We start from the raw sequence: 21812 nt of genomic DNA, 5'->3' as shown, positions 1-21812 counted from the left end.
CTGGAATTTACTGGCGGCAGCACAGTCTTTCTTGGAACAGAGCTTTCTTGAAAACCCACCGAGCTGTCCTCTGATGGTGATAGAGGATCCGGTGCTGGGAGAGCACGTATGTTCTTTTCCGCTTTTAAATTGGATGGCTGAACTGTTTTCGGATGAAGACGGTGACTTCCTATTGGAGGCTGTTGCAGCTTATTTTGCATACACAGTTATGTCATAGACCTTTTTCATGTTTGATATGCTGAGTACTAGCATTTCATTGACAATTCATTGACTTATTTGTCAAGTTTTTATTATTTACCTTGCCTATTGGCTTAAGACTCGATAAAGTACTTGGCTGTTTTATTTTTCTTTAGCATTAAATTTTCCTAGTTTTTAATGCTTTACCTTGCGGACCGTCCACATATAAACTTGCAATCTGCTCTCATGAGATGGCACTTCTATTATCTTATTCAGTTCGTTTCCGGATCATGAGGAGGTGTCATCTAGGTCCTGGATATCTTTACACCGTGTTAAGTTAGCATGGGCTCATTACCGGTTTAAACGCCATTTTTCCTTTTTTGCAACTTCTGCACACGACACTTAGTTGTTGCTTTAGCTTTCCACCTAGTAGTTCATCGTGGTTTACATGAGAATAATATGTTATTGGTCTACTATCTGCTTTACTTGTTAAACTATATCTGTACAGCGAGTGCTAAAGTTTCAAGAACAACACGATACAGAATTGTTATGAGGTCTGATCTCCACGACTTCATACTCATAACATAAGTGCAACTTCTGCCAATTCTGGGCATGAGGCGGGTTTTATATTGCTTTGCCGAACACACATACACAACAGTTGATGCGGTTCACATGAAGAGAGAGCTGGTGTATGCTGATGTGATTCCTTCAAATCTATGACACTAAAGTATGGGCACGCCCTAAACCAACACAAAGAGACCTTCTTAGCAAATAATATAATATGTGTATTAGGGAGGGTGAGATATAAGCAGCCGCGGGCCGTGGAGGGAGTTACGATGGGGCAGGGAGGCGGGGAGGGGGAGAAGCAGGGTGGAGCCCTCTCTACCTTGCCCCTCCCACTCCCCGCCTCCCTGCCCCACCGTAACTCCCTCCACGGCCCGCGGCTGCTTATAAGTGTTGCTAACTCTTATTCATTTACAGCATGTTAACATACTGTCACCATTCGCTTTTTATGTACTAGTAACTATGCTGGTAATTTTGCTACTGATAATATGTGTACTTGTATTCTCCACCCTGCTTCTCCCCCTCCCCGCCTCCCTGCCTCACCGTAACTCCCTCCACGGCCCGCGGCTGCTTATAAGTGTTGCTAACTCTTATTCATTTACAGCATGTTAACATACTGTCACCATTCGCTTTTTATGTACTAGTAACTATGCTGGTAATTTTGCTACTGATAATATGTGTACTTTTATTATCTAAGGTACTACGCCTGAGAAGACGGCATTAGTAAATAAACATTTCAAATACACATCTGTTCTTCTTAACTCCATGTTCTGGTTTCTAAGAAATCTATAACGACCGACTGTTCATGAGTTCCACGTATCCTGAGGTACTATAAGTTCATATTCTGGATTGTCTAAACATTGAGAGTTTGTTATATCCAATGTGACACTGTACCTAGCTTGCTAAGGAGTTTTTGATTACTAACGTGAGTTTTGGGACACCCTAATTCGCCGAGGTTCCAATCCTCTGTCCACAGTTCTGTGTGAGAACAGAAACCCTGCGACAGGGGCACCCCCGACCCTTGCTGGAGCTTCATCACACTTGCGATACAACTCCAACAATGCATTCGCCGAGGTTCCAATCCTCTGTCCACAGTTCTGTGTGAGAACAGAAACCCTGCGACAGGGGCACCCCCGACCCTTGCTGGAGCTTCATCACACTTGCGATACAACTCCAGCAATGCGCCACCTTTACGGCACAGATACATCACGCATCTGTGCTGTTTTTGCCCCATGATGCGCCGCATTGTAAATGCAGCACACCATAGGTGACGGAACAGCGGCACAGAATGACTAACACATCCCTGGTGATGCGCCAGTCATCATAAATGTATCCCTATGCTTCTTATCTTGTTAGAGATGAACCGCCATATGTATCATCAAAGTTTTTTGCATTTCCTAAATAGCGAACTTTAAGGAATAAATAGCGATTCTTTACCATTCCTAGTTTGCGATGAGCTATTTGCTAATTAGCCGAATGTAGCCCAATGAAGCCCAATGTAGCCCAATGTAGCCCAAAGATGGCCGCCAGACACACAAAAAAACAAATGTAGCCCAAATATCAGCCAGATGTAGCCCAACTATAGCCCAGTGACAGAATGACCAATCAGCTTCGCAAACCTCCGTTACGCGAAGCGGAGCGCTGTTACAGATATATATCTTTTTTTGAACGTTAATTTCTCAATATCCACTGGAGCACATATATTGAGACCTAGCAAAGGCACATCGGGCTACCAGTCCCTAATATTTTGCCAAGTTTCGTGCAAATCCATTCAGCCTTTCGATTATTATTATTATTATTTTTTTTTGCCCCGCGGGGCCCTTTTAAAACCTCCACATCAAACCTAGGGGGTCAGCGAGGATCTACTATGCCCCCTTATAGTTATTTCCCCCTTTGTTTTGACCTCCTCTTGTCTCTCGATCCTACCGAGAGACAAGATGGCGGCCGCTACGGACTGTTTGGAATGTTGACAGACGCCGGAGAACCAATCAGCTTCGCTTCACAAAGCTCCGTTGCGCGAAAAGTCCGCGAACCAGAGCGCTGCCCGGTCCGCTGTTACAGATATATATCTTTTTTTAAACGTTAATTTCTCAAAATCCACTGGAGCACATATATTGAGACCTACAAAAGGCACATCGGGCTACCAGTCCCTACAATTTTGCCAAGTTTCGTGCAAATCCATTCAGCCGTTCGGGCTAAAAGTGAGGGCAACCGCCCTACGGAAATTAACATGGGAAAAACGCGTTTTGGGACCCCCCTTTTTTCTCGGCCCCCCCTTGACAAACCCCCCCAAAATTTTCAGGGGCTGCTCAGAAACAAAATGTGCCATTTTCCTGAAAATGTCAGCCAATTCCGTCCACAAACGCCAAAGTTATTAGACATAGAATTTTCAAAAAACCCATAGAGAAAAAAGCCTAACTATATATACCTACTGGCGACCGCCAGTAGGTAATATATATGTCAATCCAAAGCCTCCTTCAAGAAGAGCAAATGCAGGCACTTCCAGTAAATAGCATATTTCTTTATTTTTCAGTTATGGCACAATGTCGGTCCTGATGCTCTTCGGCTTTAGACAGCCTTTGTAAAAGTAACATTTTCGTTTATTTTTCTTTTTTAAAGGCACAGTACAATAGACATAAACAAAGCATACCCATTCTCATTATGCTTTGCCACTCATGTAATCTGTTCACCTTATACACTGAATATCATTTCAATATTTTTACATATTTCTTTCAAGGCATAAAATTTACACTTTTTTCACACATATAAAATATATATATATTTTCACTGAAAAAAATGAAGGTTGCTGGAACGTTATATTTAGGATCGGATTTCACTGGTACAAAACCAGTGAAATTCAGCAGTTGTAGTTGCCTGAGCTTTCTATAACTACACCCTTGAAATGCACTGCTTATGACCTCACCCATTACGTCACTCATGACATTGTTATTCAAATATGAGATTACCTTAAATAAATGAAAACAAAATAGGCATTTAGGAAAACAAGAACAAGTTGGTTTAATTAAATGCAGCTAAGAGATAATCGACAGAGGAGCGTCTGAAGACAGTCTTGGAGTACAGAAGTTATGGCCGCACAAACCAAAATTTTGGGGGTACAATAAAACACTTCGACATTCTTCAAAAAGCATCATAGTCATAAATAACAAGTATAACCACTTGATGGGGGGATGCAGATGGCTCTCGACCTTGGGAAGAGCTAGTGTGGGACAGTAAGTGCGTGTCCAGATGTCTGGTGTGGTGAGCGGGTGATCACCTTTTGCGGTGTACATGTCATGTCCTGATTGGCTGAGTGTTCCTAACTATATTTAAGTGGCATTTAACTTTGTGGCATTTTTCAGAACATGTGCCTGTGGCCTACTGTAATTTATTGGGGCTCATCTCCTTTGTCCTGTTTTTGGTGTGACTACCTATCAGTGGGATCGATCAGTGTTTACCCTGGATGCACAATTGTCTTTGGGCTAAGTGTGACCCCACCTGTGAGATGTCAGTTGGTAGATTTGGGTTGGATTGCAGAGCCTATCTGACCATGTATCTCTAACTTGGGGTCGATGGGGAGGTAATCTCAGATGAATTCAGCAGCAGTGGTATAAGTTTGTGAGTGCAGACACTTGTAACATGGTGTTCATTGATATCGTATTTATCAATATTCTCATTAGTATATATGTACAGTTGTTATATTGTACATCAACATTGCATTCACTGAGATTGATGTCATTATGAGTACATACTTCAGGGTGTACATTGCAATTGTATTTGTTGAGCTCAACATTCCCCCCTCTAGCTGAATTTTCAATTACATCATTTTTCTCGTACATCATGACAGTCACGTTGTTTAAAATGGTATGTGTTGCTGTGGAGTCTGTTATCCTTTCCATAGCTATTTGCAGACGACTTAGCTTGCTGACTGTGGTTTTACAAAAGGAAACCCCCACCTGTAGGAAAACACACAGTAATAGTACAATCATGACAACAGAAAGCAGCAATGTGCACAGCCTGGTCATCCATAGGGGTGAGACAAGCGAAGAGACTATGAAACCAGTACTGCTCAGGGGCACACCTCTCCTCCTTCTTGTCCGTCTGTAAATAGTAATGTGGTTGGATGGCAAGAGCGAGAGTACCATTTTATAGATCACTCCCAGCAATACAAGTACAACAGCAAACACCGATGTGGACACACACCCCTGCTTTCATTGTTGTCATCAGGTCCAACAGGTACCGATGTTGCATCGCAATGAGATGATTGGATCTCAGTTCTTACCTGGTAGCATTAAGGCCAAACTCAGTGTCATTTATAATTTTAAACATTTCCCTCCTGGCAATTTGTAACCAGCAGGCTTTGCTTTTGTTTGAGTAGTGAAGAAGTGTGTTGGACCCTCTTGCATTGATTTGAGTGTCTGTGAACAGTCTGAATTCTTCTGGAATATCCTTGTGCTGTACCCAAACAAAATAATCGGTACAAAAGTGGGTGGTGATGGACGGAGCATCCGAATCAATCAAACACTCACACCCAGTCAAAAGATCTGGGTTTAATCCATCACCGTTCTTTAGCCCACTCTGCCACCCCAGTTCAGACATGGCTATTTGCAAATCAGTCTGACCCTGTGCCTCATGGGAACAGTCCAGCCCGAACTGCCAAGCCATGTCTTCCCTGGACCGAAAACAAGCTTCCGAGGACCGGTTTCTGGCATTCCAGCCGTCTTCAGCCCGGCTTGCTTGAATCCAGTGGCAAAGTGAGCAAGGGACTCACGTCTGACCACTTTGCCACTGGATTCAAGCAAGCCGGGCCGAAGAAGGCTGTAATGCCAGAAACCGGTCCTCGGAAGCTTGTTTCCGGTCCAGGGAAGGCATGGCTTGGCAGTTCGGGCTGGACTGTTCCCATGAGGCACAGGATCAGACTGATTTGCATAAAGTTGCAAAGACAATGAATATTAATAAATTGGCCACCACACTATACACTGTGTGGAGCCCTTCTTTGAAATACATCTAACTTGATTGAAAACAAGATTTTAAAAGACGAAGAAATGGGGCAGAATCCATCCAAGAGCCCAGGACCAACTGAACTATATATTTAAAAGAGAACCAACCGTTTGCAATTGCAGTAACTGATCAGGTTGTCATTTAGTTAAGGACCAGCCATAAACAATGAGGGCCCTGAAGAATGCTGGACATATAATTTCTACTCTCAAGTAGTCCAACTAACCTTAGTTCTTATTTTCCCCAATAATGCTGAACTCACAAGTTTAAATTGCGTTGCTTTTCAAGACAATTCTAAAATGAATACATTTCATTTTTGACGTTTTGATACATCCATTTATGGAAGATTCTCTTCATCTATGTATTATTATGATTAGGAGATTTCTACTTGAAAACATTCTGTGGATAAAACCAGATTAAAAAAAGGTGATATATTCATAAATCAGACAAATATTTGGTCTTAATCGTGCATCTCTGCTATTGACATGGTTAAATGCAAAGGCTACTCCTGTTCTTTTAAATTATTTTTCTGTTTTTCTGAACATTGGGTACTTTTGTTTCAGCTGTGGGACCACCAGAGATGAATCAACTCTGAAAGCACCCTACGAAATGGAAAATATATATTCTCACAATAAGTTTAGTTCATAAAACACACAGTTTTATTACTATTGAATTTGTTATTTATTATTGCGAAATGCATTAATAACTTCAATGAGAAAAGTGCACCAGTTACTCTGTCCTCGGGGAAGTCATATATTATTTTTTGACAAACTACACGCTTGTAGTGCAGTCGTATACTCTATACTCAGAGCAGTAAATGTTGATGATATTAATTGGAAAATGACTGGACGGTCGAATGCAATATTCTGTTGTCCTAAATAAATACCAGAGGCCATGTACCATGTATCTCAGGTTTTGCAATTGTTTAAACTTTAATATTAGTTTCAGTAAGTGAACTTGTTTTCACATTTTTTAAACTGCTTTAAGTGTCAAGGTGGGAATATTTTAAACATATTAGATTGTCCATACTTTCAGAGCATGCAATCAAAGTCTGCTCTGCGCAATGTTACAATTGATTACAATATTTTCACATTTTTCTCAATGGAACAAAAAAATACGATAGCTGCAAGAAAGTGAAATAGGAAAATGATCTAAGATGGAATATACTTATGTACAAAGGTTAGGATTTGAGATTTTCAAGCAGTGACGCCATAGAAATTGCTATTAGGGAATCGCAAAACAAGATGTATGTAACCGCCTATACCCCTTAAAGCAATTCCTATGGATTCACATTCGCAATTAGGAGACCTCAATTTTGGAAATCACAAAATTACAATTCCCTAATAGGAAATCACAAATTGGAAAAAGTCACATTTTGGATGAAGAATGATGATGTCAGATCAGGAAGTTAAGAAATACAGGATGTGGCCACAAACCAGAAAGGAAGGATTCTGGGTGCAGGAAAAAGAAGGTCAAGTTTTCTGAAAAGAAGCTGGAGCTCCTGAAAGAAGAATGTGTGGCACATATGGACCAGCTATTTGGGATGGCATCTTTCACTGTTCCAGGGAGCCAAAATAAGAAACAGCATCTTGGAGAAGGGAAACTCCCTAGGTGTCACACAGAGGACCACCCCAGAGGTACACAAATGCTGGTATGACTTAAGATCTCGCACAAAGGAGAAGGTGGCCAGTCATCGAGGGGGACACTAGAGACCGAAATTCCGGTGGAGTGTCAGACATTGACACCTCCAATCCTGTAAACACCAGCCAGCATAAGTCTACTCTACTTTACTTACTTAAAATAACATAATGTTTGCAATTACCCAAATAAAACTTCACAGAATAAATAACTGTATTATGATGCTTGCCCTACCTTGGCAATGGATCATGGGAGTTGCAGTTCACCAAAGTTGCATGCTGTATTGTGTGCTGATGGCTACACCACACATATTGGTGAATCACAAACAAATCACATATACATGATGTACAGTTACAATAATGTAGTGAATCTACATTAACCATTTATGTACACCATTTATGTACACTAACTTTATGAATGTATTTCCACCATACACACCCAGTTCATGTCAGAAACAATTGAGGCTGAAGAAGCTGTTGACACATTTGTAAATGGAGGACAGCTCTTTACCAACTACTAGGCCCATTGCACCACTTCCTGACTCTTTGGACATTGATGAGAGACAATCCCAAATAGAGCAGGACACATAGACAGCGTAAAAGCAAACCAGCAACAGTCCGTAATGAGAATGTTCCATAAGACATGGCAGAAGGTTCTCCTGTGTTTCCTGGCCTGGAGAAGTCCATCATCTCTTTGCAGCACCTGCAAACTAAATAAATCAGGACTGTCAATTTCTGCCATGAAGAAGGAATTGCTTGTTCTAGTGACAACAGCCCTTGAAAATATACAGACTCACAATAAAAGTGTCCCCATAATTTTGCCCCCATCTGAGATCGAAGAAGGCTCTAGCTTCAGCACAATTTAGAAATCCTTTGTGCATGCAATTAGCTATTCACTATTTGGAAATCCATATTAGCGATTTCCTTTTTAGCTATTTTCGAAAATGCGATTTCTGCTAGATAGAAATCGCATTTTGCACCACTGCAAAAGCATTTCGTACATACCGAAATGGCATTTTGCATTTCCGTGTGGCCCGAAATTGTGAGTTGCACCGTTAGGAAGTGCAAAATGCCTTCGAACACATGGTCCATAGAGTATTTTTGGGGATAGAGCACAAAACACAAATAACATGGAAACTTTCCGGAATACTAAGATCCACATAGCAATATATAAGTTGAGGTCATTCAGAAAGAATCTCTTCGTAAAATTGGTAATTATGTGGTGCTTTTCTCTGTACTTGGTTTTGGCTATCTAAGGTTATAATAAGTTAGCAGAGTCATAAAACCAATTCCCAAAATAGTTTTGACTAGTGCTATTCCCGTTCTTGGTGGCATATTAAGGCAGTACTATCTGCCAAAATACTTTACAACTGTTTTATGTAAACAAGTATCTGGAGGTGGCATTGTGTTGCAGTGGTGCACTGTATGTAACAATACCAGACAGAAAAATATCAAACACCATAAATATTATTGTTAAAAACCACTGATTAACAAACTATCATCTTTCCTAAACCACTGTGGGGAAAACGAAACTATCTACAAAAATATCAAACACAAAAATATAAAAATGTCAAATAAACATGTAATTTCTGGATTTTCCCTGAGCATATGGAGGAACAAGTTCGACCTGGGGAAGGACAACCTTGGGGGCCAACAACCCCTCCTGTTGCCTCCAGTAAGTCCCAAACAGCTTGATTGCTGAGATGACTTCGGAGGCCACGCCCCCTTTCTAGACCACTCTGTAAACATGCCTACTGATGCACTACTGCTTAGGGGAAGAAGTCCACTTAGTCCTCAGAACCTTAGGAGTAAAGTGAAATTCATTCCCCAACCAAAAGTGTGCCAGGTGGTGCATTTATGTGGAGAAAGGGGTGTTTCCTCCAAGTCCTCTCAGCAATCTGACTGTCTGGGAATTACTGCAGGTAACAGAATACATTCCTGGAAACCAAAGACCCTCAGCATCTATGGGGACTTCAGCCTCCAACCAGCAATGCGTCAGGATTCGCTTTTGCAGTGTAGTGGAGAAAGGGGGCGGGGCCTCTGGCAACATGCCCTCCCGCCTTTTTTCTTTTGTTTTCAGGGGAGGAGGGCAGGACGGCCCCCCGCCTGAGCTGTTTCAGCCCTGGGGACCCCATCATCTCTGGGCCTGGCTTTTTTTTATTTATTAATAATATTATTTTAAAATAATGGGAGAGCCCAAGCCCGTAATGTGGGTATCCTGGGCCTACCCAGGGCACCCACTTTGTAACGGTTGGGGACCGCTGGGGAGCTTGAAAGGCCCTGCAGTCCCTGCTGGTGTAGTGTAGTTCCTATATTTCCAATAGGCCCCGCGCATTGGAATAATAAATCCTGTAGGTTAGACGTAGGACTGAGGTCAACTAGGTCTCTACCGAATCTATTAGACTTAATTGTGAGTGCCAGCTAGCTCAGAGGTCACTAGAAACTTTCGAATTCACAAGAAGGGATTAGTTTCTGACATGACAAATTTGTTTCCCAAGAATAAGAAATCAATCTCTAGAGTCGCGAAAGAATAGATAGCTACTTTACTCAATCAATCGTGCATGCTTCATTTCACCAGAGGTGCTGAGAAAATAGAGAGACGGCGTTTTCAATAAAAAGTATTTATTTGAACAATCTTCTTTCTCAAGCATAAGAAATGTACTGCTACAATCGTAATACTGGTTATAAAGTACAAGGCATAAAATACGATAAGAATGATAAAGTAGTACTGTAAAAGCATGATATGGTTTCTAAGCCATAAAATACATAAAATACATACAGTGATAAAATAATGACTAAAAGTACTCAACTGGTGCTTCTAAAATACGCCTACCCAGGTGTAACTAACCTAAGTCTAGTACAAGGGAGGAAGTAAGTGAGGTGTAGTCTAAGTTTAGTATTCTTTGCCAAGAATCTATTCCAAGAATTTTCTTAAGGGTCTAATCAGCTCCGTACCTAGGTTTTAGAATGAAGGAGGTCTTGTATCTCTTTCTCAGGACTCGATTTACCAGCAACCCGCAAGGGTAGCCTGGAAACACTGGAGCTGGATTTCTCGGCAGGAGAAAAGACAGCGTCTCTCAGTGCGTCAGCTGGAGGGTCGGCTTCCTTCGGCACTTGCTGCTGCAGGGCGCTGGGCAAGTAGTTAGTCGATCTGCTCCAAAGCACCGTGTGTTTGTCTGGGCAAATGTAGGCATTTTTATACTTTGAAGGTGCCGAGTTTGACGTAGGATTGGACATAATAACGTCACTCAAAGACTCAGTTCTTTGAAAACTCCATGATTTCTTAGATAAATTAGTATTCAGGCGAGGGGAAGTCCCTAGCTGCTGAAGGCGGGTTTTTCTAAGAAATCATTGTTGATTCTCAGAACTTAGTGGAAGTAGCCATGCCGTATTTGGGCTGCATAGGCTCAGTCTAAATATGGTAATGATTGCGATGCCTTTATAAGGATCGGGTAATTTATACCTATATATGGGCATGAATTGGGAAAATTACACTAGGGTCCTAGATTCCTACACAACAATGGATCCCCATGTCCTGCAGGACCCAGCATTGCTTTTAGATAGAGAGAGCTGCTGAATACGCAGCTCCCTTTTTCCGAATGCAATTCTGCACTGCTTTGTGCAAGCAAGAGCCATTTTTCTGCTCTCGCTTGCTATAAGTGGAGCAGCATTTTCTATGGCAAGGCGGGAGAGGTGCTCCCGCCAAGCCATACCAAACAGCATGTTCCAGAGGTGGGCATCCCCAGATATTGCAGGAACCAGCCCTGGGGTGGCAGTCCCCCGGGCCATCTATGACTCCAGGAGGGGGGTGCACAGCCCCCCTCCAATCTTCTAATTTGCCCTGGGGAGGTGGTGGTCCTTGGGGCTGCAGGAGGGGGGCATGTGCCGCAGCATTTTTTTCATCAAGCCGAGAGGATGTGCCAGCCCCCGTGAGTGCGGGGCGGTCCATGTGGCCCCCACATAAATTTAAGATCAAGCCACTGGGAGGTGGCAGTCCCTGGGACTGGAGAGGTCAGAGAGGCCACATCCCAAAAAATAAATAAGCCCCAGGTAGGTGTTGGGCCCCGGGGCAACAGAGGAGGCCATACCCAACATCAATGAGGCCCACGAGGGATGGGCCTGCCATCTCTTCTTTCTTACAAAGCCCCTGTAAACTTGCTGTACAAGTAATTAAAAAACAATTTTTTTTGTGTGGTGGGGTCCCATAGGGACCCCAAGACCATGGCTTAGGGTCAGGTGATTCCTACCCTGCCCCCTTTTCTATATTTACATTTTTTAGGGGGACTCGGTGAAGCCGAGTCCTAAGATGGCTGCAACCACTTCCCAGTGTTGGCAGCCAATCAGAGCTGTGCAATTCGTAAATATCTTGCAGTCTCCTGAACGGATTTGCACCAAATAACAAAAAGACCAATCTGCTGAGCAACATCTACCTTTCTGCCTAATTTGGTGTAATTCGGTCAAGTGGGCTGTAGGTTTGACTACGTGTGTTATGAGAATTAAAGTGGGAAACTTCTATGAAATACATAACTTACTTTGACACTTTTTGTGGAAAATATTGTGAAGATCGTCAACCAGTGCCAAAAATATAGGCAAATCAAAAAATGCTTTCCCTCTGGAAAGTAGGTCCTATCTATAACTGGTGGGATGGCTGTTCCCAGGGTTGCAGGGGGATCATGCAGGCCCATTGCTCTAATTTAAAAACATAGCCCAAGGGAGGTGGCGGTCCCTGGGGCTACCCTAAACTCTACCCCAATGACCCCGGGACGAGGCCCACCTGGGGGCAAAATAAAAGAGCAGTATGGGAGCAAATGTGTTTTTTTTTAATATAGGAAAAATCCGATTTGTTTTTTAAAAACAATGCTTTCCGGCAATGGGGATTCTCTAGGGGACCCTTGTACCATGGCTAGGTAAGCAGGGTGTGCCTACAGTGACTCATTTTCTTTTTTGAATCTTTTATTTGACTTGTCTCAAGTCAAGTTCCAAGATGGTTGTCAACACTTCCTGGCTTAAGTGTTAACACCGAGGATATGCGTCCCTATGTGTCTGTATTTCTTCATCTTTTATATCTCCATAACTAATTAACAGATTTACACCAAATCACCAAAAGTGTAATATGCATAACTAAATCTGCATTGCAAAGATTCATCAAGCATGGCCAAAGTTAGTGGCAAAACAAAAAGTTATCTTCCTAAACTAGGCCACAACTATAATTACCTACCGGTGAGTGGCAGTAGGTAATTTGTGTGTGTGTGTGGACTGGTCTGGAAGTCAATGATGTACCTTGACTCCCTCTTTCTGAGCTTATGAACCCAATTCCAACCTCGGAGATCATTTGTGATCTTTTTGATGGCACAGTATGAGAGCTGGGATAAATCCAAAAAGTGCCTGTCCTGAAAATGTCGGGCTACTAGATAACTGGGTTCCGTGTTGGTAATGGCCTTCATGTTCTCCAGTTATTCTCCTTTTAGCCCTCAGAGTGGTGCTTCCTATGTACTATAATTTGCACAGACTCTGAATGATATAGATGACAAAGGTGGTACTACAAGTGAGGAATTGGGAAATGACTCTGTTGTTGGACCTTGTGTTACCTTCCTGTGCATCAGGCTGTTCTTGCAAGCCTTGCAGTGGCCGCAAGGGAAAACGCCCTGAAGATTGTGTGTGTTGCTGCCGGATACTTCAGTGATGTCGCTGTGGACAAGCATGTCCCTGAGGCTGCACCCTCTCCTATAGGTAATGCGAGGTCTGTCATCAACACTGTTGCTAATAACGCTGTCTCATTTGAGAATGTTCCAGTTCTTCACCAGGATCCGCCAGACGTCACAGGCATCACCATTGTATGTCAGGATGATGATGATGCTGGTGCCATCCTCGTTTCGTTCTGTCTCAGGGATCGCCTTGTCCGAAAGAGTCTCCTGTCTGCTGATGCCATCAGCTCTATCATTAGCCCTGTTAAGAACACAGGTTGGGTGGCCTCTCTTTCTAAATCTGTCGATCATGATCCTGCGCTCATGCTGGTATGCTGCCTCAGTGTTACAGTTGCGTTTGGCCCTCAGTAGCTCCCCATATTGGATACTTCATTTGAGGGTCTCTGGTTGGCTACTGAGTGCGGGGAACATCACTTACAACGAATTTTTTACAACGCACTACCATTACATCGCAACCATTACAACGCAAACCATTACAATGCAATGCGCTGGGGGGCGCTCTAGGATAGGGAATGTATTTAATATACTATCCAACACCTTCCCTGCTATCCACGGGGACTGGAGTTGGAATAGTAAATTAAATAATTCACTATCCAGCGCCTAAAAGCATTATGCGTTGTAATGGTATGCGATGTAAAAACCGCGTTGTAAAGGCATGCGATGTAAAAGCATGCGTTGTAGTGACACCAATCCACTGAGTGCATGTAAAAGGCTGTTGTCAGCCACCTCTTGAGGAAGAGTTCAGTGTGCATTTCTTTCTGCCTGATCTCTATCCTGATGTCTAAATACTCGACTTCAGTGTTACTGATCTTACTTGTCAGGAGTATGTTACGGTTGTTATTACTGAGTTTCTTGATGAAGTCAGTGGCTAGACTTTCCAAACCCCTCCAGACGATTAAAAGGTCGTCAATGTACCTAGGCCACACCATGACCTGCCCGGTGCAAGCTCGGGACACCGAAACATTTCCTCCTCCCACAGGCCCATGAGCAGTCCCAGTGGTTTGTCTGTAGATAACACCTTTGAATAGGAAGATGTTTTTACTGAGACAATGTGCAATCATGTCAAAGATCATCAAAGTATGGCCCATGTATCTGACCTGCCTTCTAGAAATGTTGATATGCTTCTAGTCATTGTTCATGGTCAATAATCGTGTACACAGAGTTAACATCAAGAGTAATCAGAAGGAAATCATCCTCCCAATCAATGTCCTGTAGCTTGCCCAAAATGTCCTTGGTGACCCTGATATACAAATTAGCTTGAATACATGGTCCCTTAAGAAATTGGTCAATGTATGTGGACACATGTTCCAAAGCACTACCTCTTGATAACACTATGGGACGCCAAGGTGGGACTAGGGAGTCCTTGTGTATCTTGGGAAGAATAAGTCTGGAAGTTTTGGAAGGTCTTTTTTAAGAAAACAATACTCCTCCCACTCAATAATCCCCTTGTTCTTCCATTCACTAAGTTTATCCCACATCATTATAATTCTCTAGGTATATTCCTCCTTAGAGATGGGAGTGTAAAACCTGGTATCATTGAGTTGTCTCATTGCCTCAGTTAGGTACATGTCACTGTCAAGTAATACCATGTTACCACCCTTGTCTGCAGGACATACCACAACCTCCCTGTCCTCAGCTAAGGAAAGAGTCTCCTTCCACTTACCCAAAAGACACCTTTGCTCCGCTGACCTTACCCTAGCAGAGACCCCGTGGATCGCAGGACCGAACCTGGTGGAAGAGCCCTCTTCTATGTGGTGGCCAAGGCATGTAACGAGCTCCCAGTCAATATCAGACACTCCCCTGCCCTGCACACCTTCAGGAAGAACCTCAAGACCTGCCTTCTTGACTAACCCGGAGCTGCCCCCCAGCGCCTTAAGACCCTCAGGGGTGAGTAACGTGCTGCAAGCCCACTGTTGCAGAGATTCTGCTCATACACAGAACAATGCACAAGAAAATGGGACCTCAGTGCATACTGGTGTACCAACCTACAACATCAATACGTAAAATCTCAAACCGACTAGCTATAGTGCCTCATTTGTTCTCCTCCAAATATCTTGGACAAATAATTAGACAACCCAGAACACAACACTCCCAACTCTCCCAGGAATCGCGAGAGCAAGATGTGCTCACTCACTTGTACTTGTCCACAATGAGAATAGGCAGAGTCACTAAAATAGTTCAAAATGTTTTTTTAACTTTCGTGCTCTACAATACTGTATACATGCCACTACTAGCTGCAAAATGCATACATTCAGCACAGTTAGCATTGTTACAATTCCATAGAATACAAAGGGAAAATTCATTTTATAAAGATTGTGGAAAAAAGGCATTTAGGCCTAACCTCCCTCCCCTTGACTAGAAGACATTTATTTTATATAAAGGAAGATATCTGGGCTTTGAGAGCAGATCCCATACCTTAAAGCCTGGATGTAAGGTTTACATCATAGGAGTGGTGAAGCTCTTCTCCATGGAACGGCTTTCTCCAAGTGTGTTAAAACAGCATGCAACAACATAATATCAAAGCACGAGTCTTCAGTACTGCAGCTGTGTGTAGCATGTTATGTCTAGGTGCTAGGGACTGACCAGAACAGAATAACAAGGGGCATTGTTTATCAACCTTGCATATCATGTTCAGATTAAACTCCAGGAAAGGCAGAGGCCAAGAAAGGCAGTCTGTTCTCATGTGAAAGGCACAAACAGATTCATGTAATGTAGTAACATGCTCAAAAGCAGCATCAAGGCAACCAAGCTCATGCTAACTGAGCAATGTCAACAATGTCCCTAAGGGCCCTATAACAACCCCTGATTGATTGTGTTGTACTTAGACTGAAAGATGAAGAAGCTCTGTTAATATATGCTAAGGGTTATGATAGACGGTATAGTTTGCAAGTTAGGATCATCAGCAGCACCTCACATCTTTTACTATATGTAAAAGTACAGACATGACTGAAATACAGAAGAGGTAACACATTGAAATTTGCTAGGATACGTTTCAGTTTCAAGTAGACACTTCACAATCTACAGCCTACTTGTGGTGCACTTTTGCAGAGAGTTTTGTAAACTAGGATAATGGCTAATACATTTGGGAACATGTTTTCAACCTCACATTTCTCCACCAGTTTGATTAGAGACACAGAGCTGACAGTGCCAGGTCTAACCCAAAATGAAAGGCTTATTCCTCTCAGGTCACTCTTTAATTGTCAGTGTGCTTCCAGAGATCTCAACGGGTATATGTCAGTTCCTTTTAGAGGTGAGATGACGTGTAAACTAGTGTGTAGGTAGTAGACTACGTTTGTTTGAGACTGTATGCGGTGCAGCATAAACTACAGGGATCACTTTCTGGCTATCATATAGGGAAGCAGGGTATGAAGCTGTGTATTCATGTACTTCCATGTGGCCTACTTACCAAAGAGATGTGTGGTTCGGGGACTGAAAGGTGAAGTAGTTCTGTCAATATTTGCCATGGCTCATGATAGACTAGTTTTCAAATTAGGATAATCAGTTGCACTACACTTATAAATTACATGTGTATGTACAGACATGGCTAAACATGGAACAGGTCCGAAATTAACATTTCCCATAATATGTTTTCAGTTTCCAGCACTGACATCACTATCTATGGCCTACTTGCATTGTACCTTTGGAAAGACTTATATGTACTAGGATAGTGGTTAATGCACTAGGGAACATGTTTTCGAACTCACATTTCTCAACCAGTTTGATTAGAGACATAGAGCTCACAGTGCCAAGCCTAACCCAAAATGAAAGACCGACTCCTGTCATGCCATTCCTATTAGTGTCGGCATCTCTCCAGAGACTTCAATGAGTGTGTGAGTGCATTTCAGGGATGAGACAACACATATAAAGTAGTGTTTAGCCACTTGACTACCTCTTTTTCAGACCATATGCTCTGTACATGTGTGTACAAGAAGCTGCATGGATCATTTTCTACTTATTATACAAGGCAGCGGGGTATGAAGCTGCGTGTTCAAGTGTTTCCATGAAGCCTACCTACCAAAGAGATGTTTGCTTCTCGGAATGAGAGGTGAAGTAGCTCTAACAATAATTTTATAGGGGTTGTAGTGAAGACCAATGTCTGCCTGCGCACATTGATATGTTAGCATAAGTGCATTAGAAGTTTAAACACCATTTAAACACCATTTTGCAACTTTGCCACTTTTGCACACAACACTACATGTATCTGTTGTTGTAAGTTACCTTACTTGATTTTCTTCACATGAGAACGGTCTGCTTTCCACATCCCTAGACTTAGACTGCAGCCTCTGTCTGTACAGCTTGTGTGCCTTTAATATTACACTGCATGCATGTTTGCAGGCACTTGGAGAAAACTTTTCCATCTAGCTTGCTGATCCTTTGATGTGATTCACCTAAGCTGATCTTTGAGGTATGGGGTTCCCCGTTGAAACCTAGAGACCTTCTATTATTATTTTAAAACCTAGCTTCGTGCAAGTGGAGGGTGGTTCACAAGGAGCAATATGACCAGTTTCCACGATCAATATAATATGATTTCTCCTTTTGTGTTTTATGGAATTGTAACAATGCTGATTGTTTATTTCTAATCAAATGCCTGCTTATGTTAGCCAAAATACAGTATCTTAGAGCACGTTTAAATATTTTAAACTTTATCATGTCTCTGATTACTCACGTTGTGGACTTGTATTCGAAAAGAGTGTTCTTGATTCCCACCATTCCTGAGAGTATTCTAATTAGCTTGTTCTAGGTTGTCTAATCATTGGTAGCGTTGCGGTAGGACAGAGAACGAATGAGACACTGATGCTAGTCACATAGGGGTTCTGGGTACTGAGGTGAGTTTCTGGTATACCACAAGTCACTGAGGTCCTGGTTCCCTACGCACAGTTCTGTGCCAATACAGAATCCCCGCAACAGGGTATAACAGATCATTTAGCTTTTAAGTGAGCGCCATTAGCTGCACTACATGCGTCACAATACAAGTAGAAGTACAGACACACCTGAGACATGCGAGAGGTCAGACATTCAAATTTAACAGAATACGATTTCAGTTTCAAGCACACATATCACTATCTATGGTCTACTTCTGGTGTACTTTTGCAGAGAGTTATATGGACTAGGATAGAGGTAAATACACTTGTCAATATATTTTAAAACTCACATTTCTATACCATTTTCATTCAACAGACAGATTTTGCAGTAGTCTTCTTAAACGATTGCACTTTCTTAAACAACTTGAATCACCACTAAACTTTTTCTCATCAAATTCTATCAAATGCAAACCAGGTAGTGTTCTTACTCAAGAAAATACAACCCCCCCTCTTTAGTCACAGTGTAGTGTAGCTCCTATTTTCCCAATAGGCTCTGCGCATTGGAATAGTACCTACAGCAGTAAAGGCCTAGGCCAGACGTTAACTAGGTCTACTACTGTCGATACTAGACTTAATTTTTGGGTTTGCCAGCTAAGCTCAGAGTTCGCTAGAAACTTTCTCGAATGTTCAAGGAAGGATTAACTTCCCTGATTAGACAAGAAGGGATTTAGTTTCTGACAACCATAGAACATGACAACTTTGCTCTCCCCTAATCAAGAGTCAATCTCAAGAGTCGTGTGAGCACAAGGCAATTATTTTACTCAGTCAGTACGTGCATTCTTAGTCTCATCAGAGTGTAGAGAAAAGGAAGAGACGGGCGTGTTCAATAAAAGATGTTATTTATTGATCAGTCTCTTTTCTCGTACAAGAGAAATGGATCGATATTATTGCGATACTTATAGTTAAGTAAAGTGCATACATTAGAAGCAATAGTATAAAATAATACTGTAAAAACATTGATATGGTTTCTGAGCCATATGATGTTTAAAATGATTAACATATATTTACATACACATATACATTTGACGAAACGTACTTAACTGGTGTTTCTAAATACGCCTACCCCGTGTACCTGACCTAAGTCTAATGCGTGGGCGGGAATAGAAAGTTACAGTTTAAGTTAAGTTTGTTTTTGCCAAGTGAATAACTAAAGAATTCTCTAGGAGGGGTTATTCAGTTCTGTACCTGGAATTTAGGATGAATGAGGAATGGTATCTCTTTCTCTGCTCTCGATATTCCAGGCTGCCTGCGAGGGCTACCCGGAAGCGCCGGTGCTGGGTCTCTCGGCTTGAGATAGCAGCGCGTCTCTCAGCGCGTCAGGAAGGCGGGGCTGCTGCCTGCGGGGTCTGCTTCTGCTCTCTGCTTCGGCAAGTATGGCTGCTCCGTCTTGTCACCACGCGTGTGTTTGCATAGGGCAAGGTCGGCAATATTTATACCTTAAAGGTGCCGGGATTGACGTAAGGATGGACATAGGTACGTCAATAAAGATGTCATACGACTTGCTCGTTAGCACATTCTTTACTAAAGTTCTCTGTGAAATCAAAACAATGGCCGCACGGATTATCCAGGTTGTCATAGGTTTGATTTGTTATGAGAACGTCGTATGCCTTATCAGGGGCTGGAGGAATGTCGCTTGTCTAATTAGATCTCAAGCGTTATGACCTAATCAGATAACACGTTCCTGTGCCGTAGTGTGACTGCGTCAGATAACGGTATCTGCATCATGGGGGATTTCTTGCCTCATGGGCTGACTGTTAGTTAACTAGCTAGTAAGTTTAACCAGAATAGGGTCAGGAATAGGGGGATCGATTCAGAACCTATAGAAATACACGACAACAGTACTTCCAATATTTACAAAAGTTCTGTCTATATTTAAACCTCGAAATTTGTGAATAGTTACTACATATACTGGAGATATAAGAAACTATTGTCTTCGAAAATACAAGTCATTTATAAGCAAAAAAACATTGACACAAAACCCAATCTGTTTTACTTCATTAATGTGGGCAAATTTAACAATTAAAGATTCTAGTCCATCTCTATATAGAATATTTACAAAATCATCCCTCCATTTACTAATCCTTCCTCTACATTTAAATTACGACGCAAAATTACTTGACAGTTTTTACATACGTGTAAACACGTTTCTAATCCTGCAGTTTTAGATACAGACTTTTCCAAAGAATCCAATTTATATTGCAGTTGTTCAGTTAGTAGAATTGTTACTCCTTGGTGTTCCATTTTGTTAATAGCTTTATTTTCCAGAATGTGTTGTTTTTTCAGTTTCAGTAATTGTTTCTTAAAGTTGGAACACTGTTTCAACGTAGACATTAAACAAACTATGGATCTGTTTTCCACCATCATATTATACATTAGTTCTGCTGGTGTTTTTCAGATGTAAATACATTTCTTATTATCTGACTTTCTAAAGCTTATTTACCATGTTTTGTCACCACAATAATTCTTGTGTCTTTAGGAATATTTCCATATTCTTCATCAGCTGCTTGTTGCATATTTTCAACAAGTCCTTAAATTAAAAGTTTAACAAAATATTTACATTTACGATACTTCCCGATTTCTTTCCCTCATGATGGAGAAGTGTTTTAAAAACAGGTTGTCCTTTAAAAGGAGTAAGTTGCAGTAGGTCTTCAAATACAATTAAATGCTTTCCTCCAAACAGCACATCATACTCTGTTTTTAAAATCTGTTGCATTCTCAAGTTAACAAAGGCAAGTATTAAGTTTGAGACCACGCTCACCTCCGCAATGATCAAAAGTCTCAGGGGCATATTATCAAGGACGGGCGATACATTATCGCCGCTTTTATCGGCAGGAAACTGCCAATAAAGCGGCGATAATGGGCTTGAAATATGCTCTGTGGAATTCCTATCGAAGCCCATGTTAGATGTCTTCACATCTAACATGGGCTTCGATAGGAAATCATAGAGCATATTATCAAGCCCATTATCACCGCTTTATCGGCAGTTTCCTGCCGATAAAAGCGGCGATAATGTATCGCAAGTTCTTGATAATATGCCCCTCAGTTTCTTCAGTACTCTTGAGACTTCATAACAGGCTTCTCCAGATAGCTTCTGATGTTCAAGTTTATTATCATGTTCAACAGGTAGCATAAGTAGTTGATGTAAACTAATACCTTTAATGTTGTGTGCTGGTAATCCAGTTGGTGCTGTTACGACACAAAATAAATGTGATTCTGCAGTCGTGTGTAGATAGCCTGTCAGAACTCCAATCAAGAAACCTTTTCCTGTCCCAGTTGGATGACTAATGTATAATAGAATAGGTTGAAATGATAAACATTGACATTCTCTTTTCATGAAGGAATGTTCTACTTGTTGTTTCACTTGCAAATATATGTATTTCTCTTCAATATTCAGTTGTTCTTCTAACTGTTTAAACTCAATATTATCTTTTTGCGCTTGCTGCATTGCAGTTTCTATCTCATTCATGGCTATTGCTGCTTCATTTTCAATAATTGGTTGTCCACGTGGTTCTTGAGTCAATTAACCAGAACTTTTACTGCTTTGTGAACTTTCTCTAGCTATTTCTTTTGCAATAGTTCCTTCTTGCTCAATCTCATCATTTATCATTTTTAAATAAGTAGGAATTACCGTAAAATGAATTGTATCTTTTATTGCATTAAAAGAATCTTCATAGCAGTCAAAATTTCCAAGTAATTCCGTTACATTAGGCTAAGGCTTAAACAGTTGCAGAAGTGTTAAATACAAACAATCTCCCTTATCTGGAGTTTCACAATTGAGTTTTCTGTGGTTAATACGATTTCCTTTGGCATGTTTCACTAAACATCCATCACATCCAAATACTGCATATTTTTCTTCTTTTATGTTTTCTGTA

Source organism: Lissotriton helveticus, chromosome 8 (assembly GCF_964261635.1).
Source record: "Lissotriton helveticus chromosome 8, aLisHel1.1, whole genome shotgun sequence".
Taxonomy (NCBI): Eukaryota; Metazoa; Chordata; class Amphibia; order Caudata; family Salamandridae; genus Lissotriton; species Lissotriton helveticus.
Note: the sequence above shows the minus strand (reverse complement) of the source record.